Source organism: Pseudorasbora parva, chromosome 21, assembly GCF_024679245.1.
Source record: "Pseudorasbora parva isolate DD20220531a chromosome 21, ASM2467924v1, whole genome shotgun sequence".
In the NCBI taxonomy this organism is placed as follows: Eukaryota; Metazoa; Chordata; class Actinopteri; order Cypriniformes; family Gobionidae; genus Pseudorasbora; species Pseudorasbora parva.
Window position 1 is genome coordinate 6,994,412 of NC_090192.1, and position 23,395 is coordinate 7,017,806.

The 23,395-nt window shown below is 37.1% G+C and overlaps 1 long non-coding RNA gene across 2 annotated transcripts in view; it reads right to left on the minus strand.

The window, feature by feature from the left end:
• Positions 1 to 23,395, minus strand: part of LOC137056379 (uncharacterized) — a 143,149-nt gene that overhangs the window by 108,147 nt on the left and 11,607 nt on the right. The window contains exon 3 of one of the 2 annotated variants that reach the window (XR_010900318.1): positions 11,707 to 12,100. The exons of the other annotated variant lie outside the window; for it this stretch is intronic. This is a non-coding gene — a long non-coding RNA (uncharacterized lncRNA). Of the gene's footprint in view, positions 1 to 11,706; positions 12,101 to 23,395 lie in introns of those variants that run through there. 2 annotated transcript variants of the gene reach the window in all.

A 23,395-nucleotide genomic window follows, 5' to 3' on the forward strand; every position in this document is an offset into this window, starting at 1 on the left:
CCGGACAGACAAGGCACAGAAGACAAATCAAGCCCGTTTATGCGTATGCATTTTTATTTCTCAGTGGTTATGCATTTTGCGGCCCAGACATGCAGACCCCGGGGATGATATTCCTACTAGACAGCTGATTTTTTTCAGCTGACTTACATTTTGGTTAAGGTAAAGAGCGCTAACGTCAATCCCAAGTGTCTAAAGATTTGTGCACACTGTGACTTGTGTCCCAGAGAATGTAGTATTTCCTCCATAAAGCAATCTCGACTTCAATACAATGAATTCTTTGAATAATCTTTTTCCTTTCCTCATGTCTTTGACAAATAGATGGAACTTGTTTATTTATCTAAGCAATCAGACTTTAGATTTTTGCCGGGCAGATGATAAAATAGACTAGATATCTAGTCAGATTTGCAGGGTCACAATTTGTTGTCCTATTTTGTAGTAAAACATTTTTTAATGGAAATCACACACAGTTTAAATTCATTTTAATTTTAATTAATGTTATGGGGCATAAAGAAATGAAAAGCAAAACCTTATTAAGATATCTTGCATTATAATTTCTTGATATATCACCTTGCCTAAACTGCTCCACTGCCTAATCATATTTGAAAGTCATGTGGTCCCCAATGTTTAGTGCTGTCCTAAACCATAAAATTCATGAATGAATCATTTAGATTTGTTAAAAAAGTGACTTTATATATATATATATATATATATATATATATATATATATATATATATATATATATATATATATATATATATATATATATATATATATATATATATATATTGAAACATTTGCAAAAGTAATGATTAAAGGGGTGGTAAAACACAAAAAACACAAGTAATGTTGCTGTTTGAGCATAAACAACATCTGCAAATTTACAACATTCAAAGTTTAAAGCAAAATATTTGCTTTTAAAGAAATCTATTTCTAAGGACTACAGCAAACAGCCAGTAGAGTACTACAGCCTTTCCTCCAGGCTTGCTGACATCAGTATCCCCAATATTTACATAAACCCCTCCTCCTCGAATAATAAATAAGGGGGACGAGGCCATTTTTTTATTGCTGTGGAAAAATAGGCTGGAGTTCTGCCAGTTCTGCAATGCCGAAATGCTGTTATTTGGATTGCAGGTCCACTTTGTTCAGTCTTCCTAGGGATGGAAGAGTTAGGGATCAATGGTTAAAATCTAAATTTCGCTCTCTGTGCTGCACATTTTAGGGAGGAAAGCTTCCACAATCGTCGCGAGTTCAATGCAGGATTCGCACAGCAGCTTGTCCTGAAAGATGGAGCAGTTCCAACTTTAAAAACAGAAGCTGTTTACAGGCCACAACCTGTAAGTATTTTTTGTCGATGGGTTTTCCTTTAATAGTTTGTTTTGTTAATTGTACATTTTAGCAAGGAAGTAAACAAATGACAATGCTGTTTGGTCCTGCAAACCAGTTTGTTAGCCCTTGGACACGTACAATCACATTCTAGGCTGGATCCCTCAGTGTACAATCACAAATGTGGTTAGAACAGTGATCAACTGCCAAATTCAAAAATGTAAATCTGCTTTAGCGCGTTGATTGAGAGACTGACTGAGCTCAGTGGCTTTTAATGTTTATTTTAGGTTTCATACAGTTCAAATTACATTCCACAATCACAAAAATGTCACATATATCAGGAGAAGTGGATGACTTGGAGGTTGGAGTGGAGGTGAGGTTGTAAGGCCGGAGACACACTGCAAGCGTGGCGTGGCGTGAGTGTGGTGTTTCTGTTGCGTGTCAGCCGCGGGGCGGCTGCCTGGCGTTTTCTCTGTCTTTGCACACCAGAAGCGTGTCTGACGCGGCGCTGCTACTGCTATTGATGTACAGGGAAGCCCTATACTTCATGTTAAATATAAATATATTGCCTACTGATACAGCAAAGACAACGTCGTCAGTAGCCTATTGACCATACATTGTCCATATGTATTGACGGCAAAATAGGCTACAGAATATTTCGTTCTGTATTGACACATTTAATATTTCAAAATCGATAATTGTGTTGTTTTTTATTAGTCAAAAAATACATTTATACGGTTAGTCCTATATCTGCATTTATGTTAACCTAGAGACTTTCAAACTTGAAAATGTAATTTATTAAAGACATTTTAATAAATGTGACTAATTGTAAGGACTAATATATAGGAATAATATATAGACATATAGGGCTAATTGTAATGTAATTTATTAATGTATTTGTGTCAAAATGGCAAATAAAAATATTTTCCTATTTTGCCTGGAAACGCTTCCAACACACTCGCGTGTCACATGTAAAATAGGTGTCTCTTCTATTTCAAGCATGCACGCATTTTCCGCGCGGCTCCAGCCGTGTGTGAGCTACGCGTGTCACGCAGCCAGTGTGCAAGCTCTAACCGGTTAACATGGGAACCGAAATAAAAATGGACACGCCATGCAGCCAAGACGGCACGCTTGCAGTGTGTCCCCGGCCTAGGGCTGGGTGATATAGCCCCAAAAAATTATCACAATTTAATTTTTGCTCCTGAGTGAAAAATGTAGAAAACAGACAGTCAACTGTGGTTTTTAACTATCTTTTATTGACAAAAACAATTTATTAAAACTGAGGTAGATTTATTTATTAAAATCTTAATTGTGGTCAGCATTTTTTTACTCTACACTGTAAATCAATAATATCATTACTTAATCATGTAAGTAGTAAAACTAAAACACAAATTGGCAAAAAAATATCATTCCTGTGTGTGAATGTAGTTAATGTAGATTTACCGTTGTGTTGGGCTCAATGTTATATGAAAGAACTTCGAAGAATCACGATAATTTAATAATTAAATCCCTTATTGTGAACGTGAACCTATGATAAGCAGTCCACATACGTCGCTCTGTTTTATGTCGGGTAGGATCGCCCAAATATCTCCAAACCACTGAAGTTGAGCGAACTAACTTGTCAACGATATCTGTGTCCTCCGAGCTGGTCGTGAGCTCTGATTTTTTTCTTCACTCTTTCTCATTTTTATCGCTCCTCTTCACTCCGATCCTCCAAGCCTGTCAGTCACTGACTGTAAACAACAGCGTGTGCAGCACCCAGAAGCCCGGTCTGCAATACACATGCGCAGCATTACGCATAGCGCGTAAGCAATATATCGAGAATTTAATTAACTGTCGTTATCGTTTTATCGAGGAAAATTATATTGTGATAAGCCCTATATCGCCTAAATCCAGCAGGCCCCATCTCCGTCAGTGTTTAAACATATAACAGCGGTGCGGACATAGCCCATGATAACTTTACCGATCAACTAACACAATCATTTTCTAAGAACTTTGCATATGATTTTTTTTTTTTTTTAAAGGTTTCCTTTTGTACTTTTTTAAAATCAAAGGTACTTTAATACATCACTGACCCTGAAAGAACCCTCAAACACCTAGCAACCATCCAGAACCCCTTAGAAACTACACAGCAATGCCCTGGCAACCACCCAAATGCTCTATATTAAAGCCACCACACTGTCTCTGAAGGCGGATATTTCCCCACCACCCAACTCTGACACACTGTCGCCCGCGTAACGCACTGCAGTGACCTCACTGTCAGTGTAACGTATGGAACCAATTTAACATGCTCCCCTTTCCTCTTCCTGTGTGGATGGGTCAAATCAGTGCACATCTGGGCCCTCCTCCAGCTTTACAACATCCAGACCCCTGCATGTCAAGACGAGCTGAGATGAAACAACAAAAACTGAGAAGCCACAACAGCCTGACGCAGGCAGCCAACATGAGAGCTCTGCTAAAAAACATGGACAGCAACGCCTCGCAACTGAACCAAGATCCCAGGCATGCGTTTACACACACGTCATATTGTGCTTTTTTTTTGTGACAATTATGATTCTTTTACAGTAAAGTTCACGGGTCAAAGACCTGTAACTTATTGTAAAATAATTATAAGAAAGAAAGAAAGAAAGAAAGAAAGAAAGAAAGAAAGAAAGAAAGAAAGAAAGAAAGAAAGAAAGAAAGAAAGAAAGAAAGAAAGAAAGAAAGAAAGAAAGAAAGAAAGAAAGAAAGAAAGAAAGAACGAAAAATTTATAATAAATAAACAAACAAATAAATACAGATAACTTACTTAGTTTAAAATACCAAATAAAGCTATGTGGGAAAATAAAAATAATATTTATAATTAAAAAATACATAAATACAGATAACAAATTATAATAAATAAATAAATATAAATAATGACTTAAAATAAATAAATAACTAAATGCTAGATTGAAAGAAAAAAATAAAATAATTTAAATAAATACAGATAACATAATAAATGAATAACTAAATGCTAGTTAAATGCTTACAATTTAAGTAAATACATACTGATAACAACTTAGAATAAATAAAGAAATCAAAGAGACAGAACAATTTAAGAATGCTAAAAAAAATTTTTTTAAATTGTTTATAATAAACAAATAAATAAATACAGATAAAAATAAAACAAATAAATCAAGCAAGTTGTAGTAACAATGAATTAATATTAAGTAAAAAAAATTAATAAATAAAGAAGAATAAATCAAGCCATAAATAAAGCTGGACATAAATAATGCTAATAATCTAAATAAATAAATGACACGGGCAGCAAATATTAAGGCTCTACTAAAAAACATGCGCAGGAACGCCTCACAACTGGACAAAAATCCCAGGCATGCGTTTACACACACACGTCAGATTGTGCTTCTAGACAATTATGATTATTTTTCAGTAAAGTGTAGAGGTCAAAGAATTAAACAATTATTTCAGTCACTCTTCCTGAATGCAGATCAGCTGGACAAGTAATGCAGGCAAACACATACGCACTTGCGTGCATAAATGGAGGACAGACAGGTTCTGCTGTTTGGCACACCTTATGAAGCTCTTGCCCTGAGGTAGATTCCCTTGTGCGCGCACACACACACACACACACACACACACATACACACACACACAGCTCATTCTTTGGCCTGCTCTCACATGCTGTGGGGAGTGTTGGCTGCCTGGCCTCACTGGTCAGGTCCGTTGCCAAGCCTCAGCCCAGAACTGAGAGGCCTGTGTTTGCCGCACGGAGCCTGGGTGCTCTCCCTCAGCCTTGTTTCTAAATACACTGCGGCTTCAAGGAACAGCTCTCTCAGCAGCTGGGCCAGCAGCCATGGAAAATGTAGACGCAATGAGAAAGACCAGGAAGAGGGAGGTGTGGAGGTGTTATTTTGTTTTCTGAGGTTTTTAAACCCCCCTTGTGAGGGGTTATTTTCATGTGCTCATAAGAATTTCTGACAACTTGTGATTTTCTTAAAGGTTTTAACACATTGTAAAAGCCTAACGGCCCTCATCCCTCGAGAAATCTATAACTGTTGTTTCTGCTTATTTGGTTTCTTCAGTGGCTCTTTGTTTGCTGGTAAAGCTAAGGCATTTGTCCAGGTGCTCCATTCATGGGCAAATTCACCTAACTGAGCCAAACCGAAACCGAATGCAGCACGCCGTCACGTCGGGCAACATCTGAAGTATATCATGCCCGAGTGCCGTGTTCAGTGTAACTGATGTAGTATGTCATAGTTAAGCTGTTGAGTGCTATAATTATCTAATGAAATTATATACTGCTGATCTGGCAGAGTGGTTGATTTAGATTTTGACACCTCACCTGACTCTCAGTCATATAATGACAGACTTTCACACTAATGATCTGTGTAACATGTTTATTTACTACGGCCCTTTCACTTCAATGACATAATCGAGCACTACAGCGATACCAAAACATTAAGCACTCCAAGATTTATTCTGGAGAATGAAAAGACAAAAGGAAAGTGCAAAACTAACCAAAATCACACTAGGTTGTTGTTAGTGCTATTTGGTTGGTTAGTTGCTTACTAGCCCAATTTAAGAGAGGCAGTAAATAAATAAATACATATAGCAACTTAGAATTAATAAAGACATCTAATAACTTAAAATATATAAAAACCAATAACAACTTAGGATAAATAAGTAAGTAAAGAAAGAAAGAAAGAAAGAAAGAAAGAAAGAAAGAAAGAAAGAAAGAAAGAAAGAAAGAAAGAAAGAAAGAAAGAAAGAAAGAAAGAAAGAAAGAAATAAAGAAAGAAAGGTAAGAAGTTATAATAAATAATATATCTGTATATATTTCTTTGAATGGTGTCCATTTGGTTTGCTTGTGTAACTCAAGACTTGTTTCAACATGATTGTTTCAACTGAAGGTCTCAGCAGCGGTTAATGATTTTATATCCGAATGAATCATCTGAACTTCTTGCGTAGGCATACGTTTGGAATAATACGTTGGAAGAAAAGTAAACTGTTATGAAGAAGCCATTTAAATATGAGGCTTGTTTATGATGGAGGTTACTGATGAGGTCACTCCAAATCCTGATTAAAGAACCTTCAGACTCGCAGTAATTGCAGGTGCAGCCAGAGCAGTCTGGGATATGTGGCCAGTTAAAGAATGATGGAGTCAGATAAGAAACTCTGTGCACTTCCTTGTTCTTTCTGCATTCTGAGCCATCACGCCAAATTCGAATGCAACCGGCCCATGGTGAGCCGAGATCACAAGGCTGTCGGCCTCCACTGGGCGGGTTATCAAAATGTTTGGCAGAGATGGCAATCAAAAACTAATCAGCACAGCTTGGAGGTCACCCAAAAGAGCTCCTTAATCAGTCACTGCCAAATCTAAATGAAAGCAGCACTAAAACCACAGCTAATCAAACAGGTATCTGAAGTCAATCAGAAACCAACTATAACATATTTCCACAGACGTTTTCTCTGGTGTGTTTGGATTAGCCAGCCCAATCTCATTTTTGTGAGGTTGTGATTTTTTGAGGTTGTATGAATTGTTATGATATGATTTCTATGGAAATATTTGGAAAAAAAAAGGAAGCAGGAAGACCCACCCCTAAACCTTACCACAATTCGTAACATTGAGTAGTTACACATTCCAATGAGAGTGTGTAGGAATACATACTATATAGCATATTTCAACTGTTTGCAAGCTGAAACTATATTATCATTCAGCTCTAATCTGCTAAATGCAACAATAAGGCTTGAAGATATTAAAGGGACATTTCACACAAAAATGTTTTATTTAATGCTTACCCCAAGGGCATCCAAGAAATAGGTGTTTGTTTCTTCAGTAGAACACAAATAAAGATGTTTTACTCCAACCGTTACTCATATAATGCATGTCAATGGGGTGTTTTTCTATGAGAGCCACTATGAGAGTAAAAAATACACAGACATACAAATCCATATTAAACCCTGCAGCTTGTGACGATACATTGATGTCTTAAGACATGAAATGATTGGTATCCGCAAGAAACCAAACAGTATTTATGGTATTTTTTGACCTCATATCAGACGAATCTCATCCAGTATTCCCAACGCCATTACTTCCGCCGAAGGTCAAAAACCCAGCTCGATCATAGATATGTGTACATAGATGCCTCATTCAACTGATTCGCGCAGGCACTAATGAGGATTATATTTTCTATGATCGCGCCAGGTTTTAGACCTTCTTCTGCGGAATTAATGCCGTTGGGATGGTAAAATGGTCTGCATCCCAAGCACATGGTCCAAAATGGTTGTCCAAATTCTCTTAATGAGTCATGGGTGTGTTTTGGGCGTAAACCAATCAGTCTCATTTCCCATTCTTTTTAAAAGCCAGTTGCGCTGGCAGATGCGCTATTTACATGGCGGGATATGTGAGTGGAAAGACTGAATGCTTCTCCAGAGAGGAATCCTTTTATTTTTAAATTTTTTGTGTGCTGCTGCGTGTCCCTGTGTGTATTAAGCAGAGTATATGTGCGTTATGCACCTGCCTAGGTGTATATTACTAACACACCCTTTAAAAACACACCCAGGTTTGTGTTGGTCAATGGCCCAGTCGTTTTCAGTTCCTCAAATAGTAACACGCCAACAATGCGCCTGAACACACCACATCTTCAGACCAGCAGAACAGATTGTGCATTCAAACAACATAATAATACTAATAATGCGTTCGATTTATATAGCGCTTTTCTAGGCACTCAAAGCGCTTTACATTGAAGGGGGGGAATCTCCTCAACCACCACCAATGTGCAGCATCCACCTGGACGATGCGACGGCAGCCATTTTGCGCCAGAACGCTCACCACACACCAGCTGATTGGTGGAGAGGAGACCGAGTGATGAAGCCAATCAGGATATGGGGATTATTAGGAGGCCATGATGGACAGGGGCCAGTGGGCAAATTTGACCAGGATGCCGGGGTTACACCCCTACTCTTTTTCCGAAAGACATCCTGGGATTTTTAATGACCACAGAGAGTCAGGACCTCGGTTTAACGTCTCATCCGAAGGACGGACATGACGCTGAAAAACACCTGTATTGCACTTGGTGTCACATTGCACTACTCTAACTATTTCTGTAGTATGTAGTATGTACACTAATGTGCTGTATACAATGTATTTATTTATTTGTGTGTGACAAATGAACTGGAAGCAACCAACATTTCTTAGGACAAAAAAAATGCAGACATTTTTTAATAGAAACAGATTGAACATTTTTCAAGATAAAAACAAAGTGACAAAGTCAAGTAGTGTTGCAAACAACGGTTTAAAATATGTATTTTGCATAACGTGTTGTTCCATCTGTTTAACCAAATCCACTTACAAATGAGGACCAGTGTGAACAACTTTTTTCAACCAAGTACATGTGTAAGTAAGCTAAAGAAGTGCACAAACTATAGCAGAAGTGAAATGCAGAAGAGTATACACTATGCTAGTATTGCCTTCCAAATGTAGCCTAAGCATTTGCTGCTCCGTGTATTTAGGTTTAGAGGTTTATTTGTCTAGGAGTGTGCCGTTCAAACTGCGCATGAACTCCTTAACCTAGAATGCAGCGGTGCATTGGAGATGTGGGTTTGGCACTGTTTGATCTCTATAGGAGGGATGCAAAGGGCTTCCTCTCTAATCTCTGGCTCTAAATGAAGGTCGGCACTTCAGACAAGAGATCCAAGCAGACATAAACCCTGCAGGAGGTGCGCTGGTGGCACGGCTGCAGACTCTCCTCTGTCTAGTGTCCCGGTGTACAGGTGTACCCACACATCCTTCCAGCTCACCACAAGCAAACATGCATGCAAGATCCTAAAAAAAACCATCACTTGTATTACCTTAAAAGGGTTGAATGCTTAAACCTTAAATGCTTTTAATTCATCCTTTGCCCCCCCTGGAAATTTGGCCAACTGGTGGGTCCTAGTTGATTACCACTGGAAAACAGCATTTCATTAATGGGATTGATTACCGAATGCATGATTTGACATCCACACCACTAGGTGTCAGTAAAAATTGCTGTTCCCACTAAGAACAATAACTATCTGCTTTTTCCATCAAGCCTACTCTTTTAGATTGGTGGGCACTTCTGGTTTCAAAAGGACTGACACAAATCATTTCAAATCATAAGGTTGTGGTACAAACAATCCTTATCCATCAGTTTGAATGCGTGAGCTGCAAAATTTTCTTCATTTTCTCACGTCCAGACTTCAAGAGAATATCCTAATGCTTGGCATTTTAATGTGACATGGTATATCAAGAATACCACTGAAAGAGCTCTTTCAGTCGCTGCATTCTTCCCCCTTCTGATTATTTTCTTTTTTTTTCTTTGTATTTCCCTGTAACAGTATGAACAGAAGACTGCACACTTGAGGTCTGCTCTCCTGATTTCATTTATGATAGATCCCATGAATAATTCACTAGAATGCACTAAGAATCTCTCATTTTTCTCCCCAAATTTTCAAGTCTCTTTTCAGGTTTATTCCACTGAAGTTCTAAAGCGTAATTGCCTTCCCTTTTTACTTCTAATCCCAGTGTTTACTGAAATGTTTCTAAAGCAATATTTGTTGTCTGTCAAAATAACAGAAATCACAAGACATTGTGTAACATAATACAGACATTCATTACAGTGTTATTTAATAGTGGTCACCATGAAACGGAAGTTGCGATTGGCCTTTTTTGTTCCCTGTTGTGATGTATAGTTGAGTGAAATGGCTTCTGAAATGAAAACAAATTGTAGGGTGGGGCTTGATTTTGAACTTCGGGAATTGATTTGATTGTTTGCAGTTGGGCTTTGCTAACAAAATGGAGACAGAAATGAGATAGGCCGCCCTCGCGCCATAGCACATGACATGAACAGAAGTCGTTTCAAGGGGGAGGGAAGGTTTACGATTTCATGATTTGATTTTAAAGTGACTAACATGTCCGTAAAATAATCAACTTATTCATGGTGTGATGTAGTAATTTGGTAATGCTTTTACACTTTTAAGTGTCCTTTTAATGTATGATGGTTGAAGGATGAATAGAATAATGTCAGCTGGTTGTACCCAGTTTTTGAAAATGCTCATAATTCATGGAGCGAACCTTATACCTGCTGATTATTTAGTTTAACGGAAGTTACTTCAATATTTCATGCATAAACTCATTACACAGACTGTGATGATGTATATTTAAAAAAATAAAAATGCTGGAAAAGTCGGTTTGAATCGCGCTCAGAACGGGGTGAGTAGAACCAGAAGGGTTAGATCTGGTGCCGTGACCCATATAGGGGTGAGGTTAATGGAGGGAAGCTTGTAAGAGTTCTTCAAGTAAACCTCACTCCCCTGGCCTCAAGAGGTGCGATAGCAACTGATGCTAGAGACTGCTGCCTTTAGCGTCATTGCTATTGCATCCGCCTCCCATGACAGAGATGCATTTTCGAATCCCGCTTGGAACGGGTTGAGTAGGACTGGTTACATTTGGTGCGTAAACCGGATGGGAGTGAGGTTTAAGGGGATGAGTGTAACAGAGACTAGCTAGTAAGAGCTGTGAGCAATAAGAATAGGACCAGTTTCATCAGTTAATGACCCTTTTGTTGTTGGAGCAAATGGAAATACAAAAATTTGCTGTTGTCTCCTGTTCACCCTTTCACAGACGTGTACTCAACAATGATGATTTTCGCTTCTGAGAACCCCTGAAATAGGAAAAGGGTCCATCCAAACCATAATGTTCTTTTAATTATAAGAATGCGCATTGATCATGCCACAAACAATATATTTACTGTAGTCCTCCAAGGCTATTTTTACTATTTCGTTATAATCTCTATTTAGAGTGCTAGCTAATTAACTAATCTATCCTAACAGCTATGTTGAAACCCATTTGCATGATTCTACCATCAGCTTAGCACTAATCTAAAAAAATATTTGACTGAAGAATTCCGATTGGCCAATCAGAATCAAGTTTTCCAGAGAGCAACAATAAATATACAAATTTATACTCGGGTTATCCTTTTATATAATTTTTCAGTGTGTATGGGCAGTTCATACCCACAAGAATGCCAGCAAACGCCAGATATACCCAAAATGAAACAATGACTTCACAAGTGTGAAGACAAACAAGCACGTTTGAGCAAACACACACACACACACAGAAAGCATTGTGCTATACTTCTGTGTATGTCTTGGTGTCTTTATTTATTTTGGTGTAGGTGTTGCGGGTGGGTGGATCGTCTGGGTCTGTTTGTGCTGTCTCTCTTTTTTGTTTGGTGTATTTAAAGAGACTCAACATTCCAAGTTTCTCTCTCTCTCTCTCTCTCTCTCTCTCTCTCTCTCTCTCTCTCTCTCTCTCTCTCTCTCTCTCTCTCTCTCTTTTTTTTTTAAAGGAGCTGTGCTGTGTTACAGCAGTCCTGAAAGTTAGGTGTGGGTTTTGGCATAGTTTTGAGCTGACTGTAGCATCACACGCCAATGCTGACGAACAGCACTACTCAGACAGGGTAGGTATGACGGAAACATGGCACTACAGTGTTCTGGAGTTTTGAATTGTGTGTGTGTAAATTTGTGTGTGTGTGAGAGAGAGAGTTGTACTTCCTGTCTATATTTCTCCGGCCCACTTAGACAGTGAGGGAATCTGGGCGGACTGCTGGCCACATGACATTTCTGTGCTCTTGCAGAGTGATGTGTTCAGTCCTTCCCTCCCTCCCTCTGCTGCTCTTCAAAGCTTCGACATGTCATCTCCCACCACAAAAACAGAGGTGGGAAGACTCACTGGCGCTACCGCTGCCTCAGGGTGTCTGGCGCTAAAGCCGCCTGCAAATACAGCGGAGGAGGGGAAGAAATGTACCGTATGTATTAAACAAGCCTCGTAAAGTCAATGGCATCAAACTCTGTGTGAATTTGTGTGTGCGTGTGAGCAATAGCTAGCTATCAGGTAGGTTTCTAGAAATCGGTATATTTAGGTGCCCCGTGTTTAAAAAAAAAATTATTATTATTAATTGTGAGGACTATTACATACAGTATGTTAGACAATCTATTATCCAACACACAATTAACACAGCATTAAAATGAACAAGCAAAATGTCTGTATGAGACCCAAGTCTAACGTCATTTGGACCCTTTCTACATTATTCTGGGAAGATCAAAATTTTGGAATACATTAATGCTCAAAATACAGTAAATAAGTAACATTGTGATGTTGTTACAATTAAAATGAGCTGTTTTCTATTTTAATATGTGGCAAAGCTTAATTAGCATCAATACTCCAGTCTTTAGTGTCACATGATCCTTCAGAAATCAATCTAATGCTGCTTTGCTACACAATAAACATTTCTTATCAAACTAAACTCTTCAACTTTTTTAAAAAGAAAATTATATTTAAGGTATGTTACTTTTGGCCCTCTAGCGGTTAAAAATCAAAATTGCATTGATTGAAAACAACTGTCATTGTTTTACTGCTCCAGTTTAGATGGAAATGATCTCAAGCTGATTAGCTGAAGACGTTACTGTAGATATACCTATTAATAGACGCAGTACTTTAATGACGTATGGCAATTTATATGTTCAATGAAAAATCTTACTGACCAACTCAGCAATAAAAACATCATCTCTGCATCGCTTTTACAACATTTCAAATCGCTTAGTTCTCGATATCTCCGCAAAGCCCAGCCAATGTTGATTCTCATTTTTATTATGAGCTGTGTCGTGTTCTCTTTTGGCCAGCAGACTCTCCTTTGTTTGCCGTTTTTGTAATATTTTTTTTTTTAACAGGCAAGTGAAGTATGTACCAATTTCCCGCTAAAACCATCCCTACAGGTCCAACATATAAACGCTTAAATTAGTTTCTGCATGAAAGCTCATTAGGCCATGTTTACACCTGGTATTAACATGCGTTTTGGTCAATTGAGTCACAAGTGGACGAAGTAAATACAGGTGTAAACAGGGTCTAAAACGTTTTGTGCTGGTCCAAGTTCGACCACTTCCAGAGGAAGCTGAAAACACATTAGACCGGATTGCTTTAGTGTAAACACCCATGTGGTTGAATGTACTCTCTGCTTACTGACCTAATGCGAAAACATTACGGGAAGCCAGGTGGAATTTACATTTTGTCAGCTAGAGGACCGAAGTTTGAAGACGAAAAACATATAGAGAGCTCATAGACCCTCCCCTCAATAAAATTAGGACAGAAGTGGTTGAGAGTGGACAAAAAAATATGGATTAAAAAATTACACCAGGTGTAAACGGGTATGCGCCTCTCTCTCATCCACTTGTGATCTGACTGGCCAAAACGCATCTTAATACCAGGTGTAAACAGGGCCTAAGACACATTTTGGAAGGATTTCTTATTTATTGACTCATTATTTAAATGTTATGTCAATTTTAAACAAGAAAAAAGTACGTAATTGATTTGTATAATATAATATAATATATTATAACGTGTGTATTTGATGTTTATTTAAAGGCACAATACAAAACTTTCGCCGCTAGAGGACGTGTGTTCAAAACAAACGCCTCGATTTCAGAGAATCGTGGGAGTTGTTGTCTTCACCTCTACAGGCGGTGGAAAAGAATCTGACAGGACTCGGGCAGAAATCATATTCATGTATGAGCTAATATATCAAAGATTTATTTACGTTACTGTAGTATAAAGCAGTGGGGCTGAAAGCTTTAGGAGCAAATGCTAATGAGAGACAAGCACGACACACGGCTCGAGAGCAGTGTGCTACAGTCTATTTATTCATAGACTATGTCGCCACTACCAATTATTTCGCTCATGCGTATGTGGGATAACGCAGTGCTGTTTTATCATTTTAGATACATTTGAGTGTGTTGAAAGTTGTTATAATGCTACTAATGTACATTTGCTTGGCAGCTAATATGAGACACTTGTTACACACTGCAGTGAGCTGGATCCATATTAGCATCTTTGGTGTTTCTACAAAATAAAACCGAAGGTAATGTGGATATGATGATATATGACGCGTCTATATCACGGTCTGGTTAAAATAGCTTATTTCTCTGGATTTAAACATTCTTAGAAACATTCAGGATAATGTAAGTACCGTATTTTCTGGACTGTAAGTCCCACGTTTTTCATAGTTTGGCTGGTCCAACGTGATCTCATGAAAATACGTGAGTATTTTAACGTAAAGTGTGATTCTACTACACGTACATTTACTAACGTTTTCACACACAATAAAATGTACAATTCTGACTTATTAACAGCACTAAAATGTACAATATTGACGTAATGACAGCACTAAAATGTAAATTATCTACGTATCCAAGTGTGAACGTGTAAGTTACCAGCCACCGGCTCCCATAAATCGTGGCATTAATATTGTTTATTTTATATCCAATAGTCACATCAATACATGTTTTCAGTCACATTCATTAAATGCATTTTACTAAGTTAATCAACCTAATATAAAATAACAGAAATATAAAATAGCATTTTGCTCTCGTGACTTCTGCTGCAAACTCATTTCGGATGACTAGATAATGTTAAAAGAAGACTGAATTTTAAAACCGTCAGATGAATAACATTCTTGCCAACTATTTTGTAGTATTTATCTTGTTGTTTGCTGTGAGACATAAAAAAAAGGCATTTTCTCCTATTCAGCAACTGGCGATCACAAGATACACCAAAACACAACATCAATTCACAAAACGCAACACTTTATTCGTTCGCTGTAATCCAAATCGTTAGAATCCATATGTTTGCGAGAAACAAATCCAAGTTGAGCCCGGTGACCTTCATCTCCATTAGTCTTTATCTTCTCTCAGTCAGTAGCGCGATGGTAAAAATCAAATCTCACGCTCGTTATGAATTCAAATTTAAAAAACGCGCTCTCATGAAGCGTTACGACATGATTTACGGCAGTGGCATCGAACGCTCATTGGCTCTCGCCTGCTTCGTCAAGCAGGTCATTTTGACATGCCGTGTTTCAGTCGATTTGTATTTGAAATGGGAAACGCGCAACTTCACAGAGAGAAGCCGGATTAATATTTTCATTGATTAATAGCTAACATTCTGCTCTGTACCTCATACAAAACTATTAACGTTATATACCACCAAAGAGGACTGCGACTGCAACACATCTTCATTTGAACTACTTTTGGTACCGCTTTTGACATTTTTGCAATAAATAAATTATTGTGATTACACTGGTCTGTCTGTTATGCTTTGATTTATAACAGTACGTTGTTTTAATAAATGCTAATGGGTAGGTTTAGGGGTAAGTGTAGGATTAGCCGTTAAAAATATTTTTTTAATGCTATATTGTTACCAAAATCGTCATTTTCCAACGTTTTACCTTTTATTTTATTTATATTCTGTATTAAATTGGTATGTTTAGGTTTTGGGTAAAAACCTATGTTAAGGGGTCGTACATGAATCAATAAAATGGTCAAAGGGAAATTATATAGATATCTTTATGATATAACAAAACAAAATGTTTTTACCAGAATAAAGTTTTGTATTCTTAAAAAAAAAGATTTCATGATGGATTCGTAAATATTTTACGTTTTTTAGCTATAAAAATGTAAAAATACTACGTTTAAATGTTGCAAATACGTCTATATTCTACATTTTAGCACTCCTCCAAACGTACTAAGACGTACGTTTAGTCTCTTTGAAAGTAACGTATTAATACCTACGTATTAACGATGAGACCAGGCTGGCTGGTCCTGCGACTTATAGTCCAGAAAATACGGTATACAAGTCAACCAATTATAACACTGTTCTAGTGGTTTTTAGATATTTGAATCCAAATATCTTACATATTATGCCTTTATGTTAATTGCTAATTACATAAACACACAAATCAAGGTTTAAAACACTACCCAAAAGTTTTCAAGATTTGGTCAAAGTTGCGAATTACAAACTAATTTTAAAGGTTGCTTTTTCACTGACCATTTGTTGCAAAAAAAAGTGAAAAAAGGACATGTTATTTACTGCATTCAAGGAAACTGCAACTTAATTGTTTAAATGCCATGTATAAGTTAAATGACAGCATATGAATTGGATATTAATCTGTAACATACATCTAGGCTTATTATAATAGGCTAAATAGTCCATAGCAACACCCGCCTAGCAGCAAGACAAACACTGCAACTGTATAATGTAAACATTAGTTACTATTAAAGGGAAAGTTCACCCCAAAATTAAAATTCTGTCATTACTTACTCAATCTCAAGTTGTTCCTACTATGGAAGTCAATATTCAACATCCACAAAGGGTGCCATGAACTTTCTGCTTACCAACATTTTTAAAAATATCTTCTTTTGTGGAACAACTTGAGGAGGGTGAGTATAAGTAATGACACAATTTTCATTTTTGGGGTGAACTGTACTTTTAATACTGAAGTTGGCACTACTTTGAAAGCTATCTAATTAGCTACTCCAACTTTTATTGATGAAGAAGTCATATCATAAAAGTATTTATAATATATATTTTAAAACAGTATTAGATAATATAATATAAAATAAATAAAAGGCCACCTAAGTGTACTTCAATGACTGTGCTTCTTAACACACTAAAGTACACTTTAAAGTGCAAAAAGTGCACTTAGTAACAATGTCAAAATAAACATAATTTAATTTGATGGAGTTGACTAACTTGCTAAAGCACATGTAAAGTAACTAAATATCATTTGAACCGTAGTTTGCATTTGATATTATATTTAAAGTTAATATATTTTAAGTTTACTAAATTGCAGGTTTATCCTTACAAATATCTTTCAACACATGACAAGTTTAAATAGAAGTGACATTAAACATATACATGACATATACTTGAACATCTTCAAGTATAAATCAGTGATATACATCCAGACTTACTGCTGCAGTGTGGCAGTAACAGTAGGAATGCGTCAAAGCACACTAGATCTGATAATTACAGAGGAGGTCAAATAGACATGAGGGATATGTCAAATAATAATCTATTCTGACGTGACTGACACAATGCCACATTGTGAATTTATTGCCATTTTCCTCATACACATTGGCCGATTCAGTTGTACAACACTCCCAGTCGAGCCATTATGCGCTTGGCTTTTGCACCTCTGTGGTTCACCAAAGTTGCTAGCTATTGGCTGGAAGACAAAGTAAGCAAATTTAACCATGCAAAGCGGAGCATTGTAGTGTAGTTCTCTGAGCACACAAAATTGCACTGAAAAATTGAACTGCATTCATTATGGATGCATAGCAGTTGTAATTTCAGATTGCTGAAAGGAAAAATGTTAGGACATAACCATGATAACAAGCTTTCAGGTTTTGGTTTCTGTGTGCAGCCATATGACCAGCCATCTAACAGGCAAACACAATGCACCACTAAGAGCCATCCTTACAAATTTAAGTCAGCGCCTGTTAAAAATGGTAAATAGTTGCTTGTGATGACCGTTATGTTGTTGGCAAAAGAGCTCACCCTTAATTACATAGTGTACGAGTGTGTATATCAGAGCATCTGGGTTATTGTTTATAGGGGACCCACATCAACACACAAGTCTGTGAGAAAGTGTCATTGTGCCCATGACTGATGTTTGTTTGAAATGGCAACCGTTCACTGCACAAAATGCTGGTTGGCACCTAATAAAGTGGTGTGAATTTAAATAAATACATTATGTGAGGTTAGGGTTAACATCAATTTCTACACGTCTGTCTTAGGAGCGACTCGACAATACACCAGACATCGGATATTACTATAAATGTATTACAATTATTAATTATATATCAGTTATTGAATTAGTAAGAAGATAAGAAAGAACTATAAAATGTATAATACAATCACTTTATTATATTATACTAAAAATACAGTACAGCATATACTATATAAAACATTTATTGTCATTACAAAAAAAAGAAGAAAGTGTTTGCTTCTCTTGGATTTGCTTCATGCAAGTCAAATGTTTCTCAGACTGTGTGTATTTTGGTGCTTTAATAAGTTGTATTCTCATGTGACGACAGAAATTCAAATAAAAAAAATGTCTCAAAGTCTCAAAGGATCTGGAGGTTTGCGGGGCTTTTACTGGTGAAAAGTGTGAGAGAAGAGATGAAAAAATAGAAATAAAAACAAATGTTACTGCCTCAAAGTTCCCTATTGCTTTCTCGTAGGCCACATAATGTGCTATGGGTCACAAAATCAAAGAAAATAGACTTGAGGAACATGAGAATCAGGCCTTTGGGATCAAATATGCAATAGAACAGGCTGTCTCTCTGACAATTTATAGCTCTATGCAAGTCTGGATGCTACGCCCGCTATTGTGACTAACTAAGACTTTATTTCAGGAGTCTGTCTGCACCATGCTAGCAGCCCAGAATGTTATATAACATAGTGCTGAGAGGATTTTGCCGCTATTATCGGAAATAACATTATGTAGTTTGTTTTATCCATGGGGGTGAAACACAAAAAGCAGTTTCTGGTGTGGAATTATTACACAAACGTGAGAAACAGCTTGAATTGGTTGTTTAAAAACAAAACAGATCCAATGAATCTTAAGAATATAAGCATATTTGTGTTTTTGTGAAAGGCCTGTGAATGTGAGAGGATAAAGATGCTGACATTATGGAGTCAGTAAAATCTCAAACAACTATGAATATCGTATAACCACACACACACACACGCACAAGGACATTGTACTTTCTAAAACTGAGCAGTCAAAATGCCATTGTCTACTAATTTTTTTGACGAAAGCATTGTTGTATATTTCTACAAGTCCTTTAACAGCTTTAGGTATGGAGATGGTCCAAACACAAACGTCCAATATATCAACATTTTGGATTGGTGCCACTTTTGTCACTGAAGAAGCTTGACTGGGAATTACAACAGCATTCATACTTTAGCCGCAGATAATCACACTTTTATTCAAGATAATGATTGGTTATTACTTGGTAACTGCAGATATAAATGGAAATGGTAAATGCGAGATTAAAGTCAGGTTAATGTTGGTAAACAGAGCATAGACTGCCAAGAAGAAAAAAAAGTGAACAAGGATCTGTCAGGATATTTTTAATGTTTCATAAATGAAACAAGACTGCCCTCTAATGACAGAATAAGAATCTGTCACATCAGAGCAGCTCCAGTTTTAAAGAGCCAATTTTTAGGCATGTTTGAGAGGCAACTATAATATTTTCAGAGTTTTCATTTTAGTTTCTAGGATCATTTCATAATGCATGCAAGGGAGATTTGCATACAGCTGGGTTTCAGAATGGAGGGGTTGATTTACATGTGGTGGCCTGAAATGCACTGCATTTAAAAGTCTACTGCAGTTATATTTTGATTTGTTTAATCTAGTGGCTCAGAATCGTTGTTGTTTTTACACTTTACAGATCAAGTCGTAACCAAAATGGCACCATTTTTTCATGCAAAAGTATAAAAACCAAATGTACCAAAGGTTTATTATACAAAATCAAACACTGAATGCACTGATAAAAAATATTCTGTGGTGAAGTAAATAAGACAGACAAAGTTTTAAATTTCAAAGTGAAAAAGTTAGTTCTAAGCATATTACTACTCAGTTCAAGCATTAAAGCGTAAATATCAAACGTTATAAAATTAAGTAAAACTACTCAACTTTTCTGATACGGGTGTTCCCATCATACACTGTGGTTTGAAAAATGTATGTTTTGCTGTATTTTGTAGTTTTATCTTGTTGTTAAGATTAATAACTTGCAATTTTGTGACATTTTTTACTAAAAATGACATTCACTACACTCAAATATACTATACTATATATTTATTATACTATATACTATACTATACTATACTATACACTATATACTATGCTATACTCTACAATACACTATACTCAAAATATGATCCATCGAATGGTACTGGCACTGTGTATTGAGTACCAAGTATTGTGGTCTCTGTGATCAGGTCCTGTGTTACCATATTACGCAGATATGGTGTCTGCACAATATCTTTTGTGTTATTTACTTAGATGTTTTTTTAAGTAAAGCATACTCTCTAGAAGCGTGGTGTAATTCAGTGTTATATTGTGTGAGTAAAATTATTTCAAACGACACTTAGTAGAAATTACTCAAACTTTTACTAATGTTAAAAAATGCTAAATTATTACCATTGGTTTAGGAAAACTGTCATTAAACAGCAGAGGTGTGATTTACCCGCCAAAAACATGGGACAAATATTATTGTAATTGTTTTAGTAATATTGAAGTCAACAGCATATTCTCTTTGCTTTTCAAAGTTCATATGCATACAGTATATTTAGACATTTCTATAAGTATATTTAGAAATCAGTATATTTACAGATTTCTAGAACATAAGTTATCTTTGAGTTGCCAACCATGTTATTTGGGGCAAATAATAAATTAAATTGGGCCTAGTACGAAACCCTTTGGGATTTTTTTAAATGCCGGAATCCAACCTTTCTCTCTGATTTAATATAATCCAAGTGTGACATATTCTAAGAATATGCAGATCCAAAGATGTCCATCAGTAGTTTGTGTTTGACTGTTAAATTCTGTTGCTATTATTGAAGCACAAGTCAAGACAATTATGAATAGCGTGACTAAAACTAAGTGTCATCTCTGAAGAGATACTGGCCTCACCCTGGTAGGATCACACCTGAAATAAAAGGTATTGGTTGAAGCTGCTCAGACCGTTCAACCTGGTTATGTGATGACTCCATGGGAGGAGACCTCAGGAATCTTGGAAGGTCAAGGACCAAATAAACTTGTCAGACAGGAATTGTCCCCAAGCAAGGGTTTACAGTCCTGCCTTGGTACACAACAGCTGCATGAGTGGTGTCTAATTTCCATGAAAGGCACAAAAAAATCTTGTGAACAATACCATCTGGTCAATTCAAACAAATAAAAGCGGTCCTACCTCCACATAACACACCCAAGCTGAAGTACTCGTCATTCCAATAGCAAAACAAAAAAGCGATTTACCAACCAGTTTAGTAGATCTAATGGCAAGTCATGTGTTTGTTCATCATGTCTGTTCTAAATATATTGTGTTTGTTTACATTGCATTTGCTTTTTGTTAAACCTATAGTACGTTTATCCAAGGTTTCAAGTGGTTTACAAGTGCTGGATAATGATTCTAATATTTAATCAGAAAAAAAACTATTAAATTAAAACTCAAAATCATTAAAAATGACAAATTAAAATGTATTTGTGATTAGGAGCACTATGTGAATTGTGGCTGCCCACTTTGACAGTGTCGCTATATCATTTTGTATTTCAACTTAAAGGTCCCGTTCTTTGTGTGTTTTCGAAGCTTTGATTATGTTTACAGTGTGCAATATAACATGAGTTCATGTTTCGCGTGTAAAAAAAACCAGTATTTTTTCACACAATTTACTTATCTGTACAGCGCTGTTTCCTCTGTCCTAAAAACGGCCTGATGATTTCCTTGTTCTATGAAGTCCCTCCTTCAGAAACACGTAACGAGTTCTGATTGGGCCAGCGCTTCCCGTGTTGTGATTGGACAGCAGCTTAGTGCACTTTGCCCGGAAAAGGTCCCGCCTTTTACCATAACGGGGAGATGCAAGCACTGAATGCGCTCTTCTCCACGTGGGAGAGCAACAAGACCACGCCCCCTATTTTGCGTGTTCTTGTGGGCGGAGGGTTAGTCAACAAACGGTTCTAGTGACGTCATTCCTGAAGGAAGTGCAGGGGTGTGGGCCGAACCCTGCCGTTCGCTGTAGGCTTTGAAAGGGAACTTCTGTTAAATAAAATATCTCGCTTGGCATTGAACTTTGAGCTTTATAATTTTACAGGTATGATTTATGCTCTAACAGCAACATTACACACTAACTAAAGTTTGAAAGATGGAATCGCGAAGAACGGGACCCTTAATGACTGTGGGATTAAAAACAAAAAATGTTTATATGGATTGACTTGGCTTTGTGGAATACAGCTGCTGGTCATATAATTAGAATATCATCAAAAAGTTGATTTATTTCACTAATTCCATACAAAAAGTGAAACGTATATTATATGCATTTATTACATACAGACTAATGTACTTCAAATGTTTATTTCTTTTAATTTTGATGATTATAACTGACAAGTGACAACTATAGAACATCCCAAATTCAGTATCTGAAAATTTGAATATTAATTAAGACCAATACAAAAAAGGGATTTTTATAAATTTTGGCCAACTGAAAAGTATGAACATTTACAGCACTCATTACTTAGTTGGGGCTCCTTTTGCCTGAATTACTGCAGCAATGCGGCGTGGCATGGAGTCGATCAGTCTGTGGCTCTGCTCAGGTGTTATGAGAGCCCAGGTTGCTCTGATAGTGGCCTTCAGCTCTTCTGCATTGTTGGGTCTGGCATATCGCATCTGCCTCTTCACAATACCTATAGATTTTGTATGGGGTTAAGGTCAGGCGAGTTTGCTGGCCAAATAAGAACAGTGATACCATGGTCCTTAAATCAGGTACTGGTTGCTTTGGCACTATGTGCAGGCACCAAGTCCTGTTGGAAAATAAAAACTGCATCTCCATAAAGTTGGTCAGCAGCAGGAACCATGAAGTGCTCTAAAGCTCTAAAGAAAACACAGTGGACCAACACCAGCAGATGGCAATGCACCCCAAACCATCACAGACTGTGGAAACTTTACATTGGACCTCAAGCAACATGGATTGTGTGCCTCTCCTCTCTTCCTCCAGAATCTGAGACCCTGATTTCCAAAGGAAATGCAAAATTTACTCTCATACTTTCATCAGAAAACAAACCTTTGGACCACTCAGCAGTCCTTTTTGTCTTTAGACCAGGTGAGACGCTGTCTGTTGTTCAAGAGTGGCTTGGCACAAGGAATGCGACAGCTGAAACCCATGTATTGCATACGTCTGTGCGTAGTGGTTCTTGAGGCACTGACTCCACATGCAATCCACTCTTTGTGAATCTCCCCCACATTTTTGAATGGTTTTTGTTTCAAAGTACTCCCCAGTGTGCGGTTATCCCTATTGTTTGTACACTTTTTTTCTACCACATCTTTTCCTTCCCTTTGCTTCGCTTCTTTATTACTGTGCTTGGACACAGAGCTCTGTGAACAACCAGCCTCTTTTGCAATGACCTTTTGTGTCTTGCCCTCCTTGTGCAAGGTGTCAATAGTCGTCTTTTGTACAAC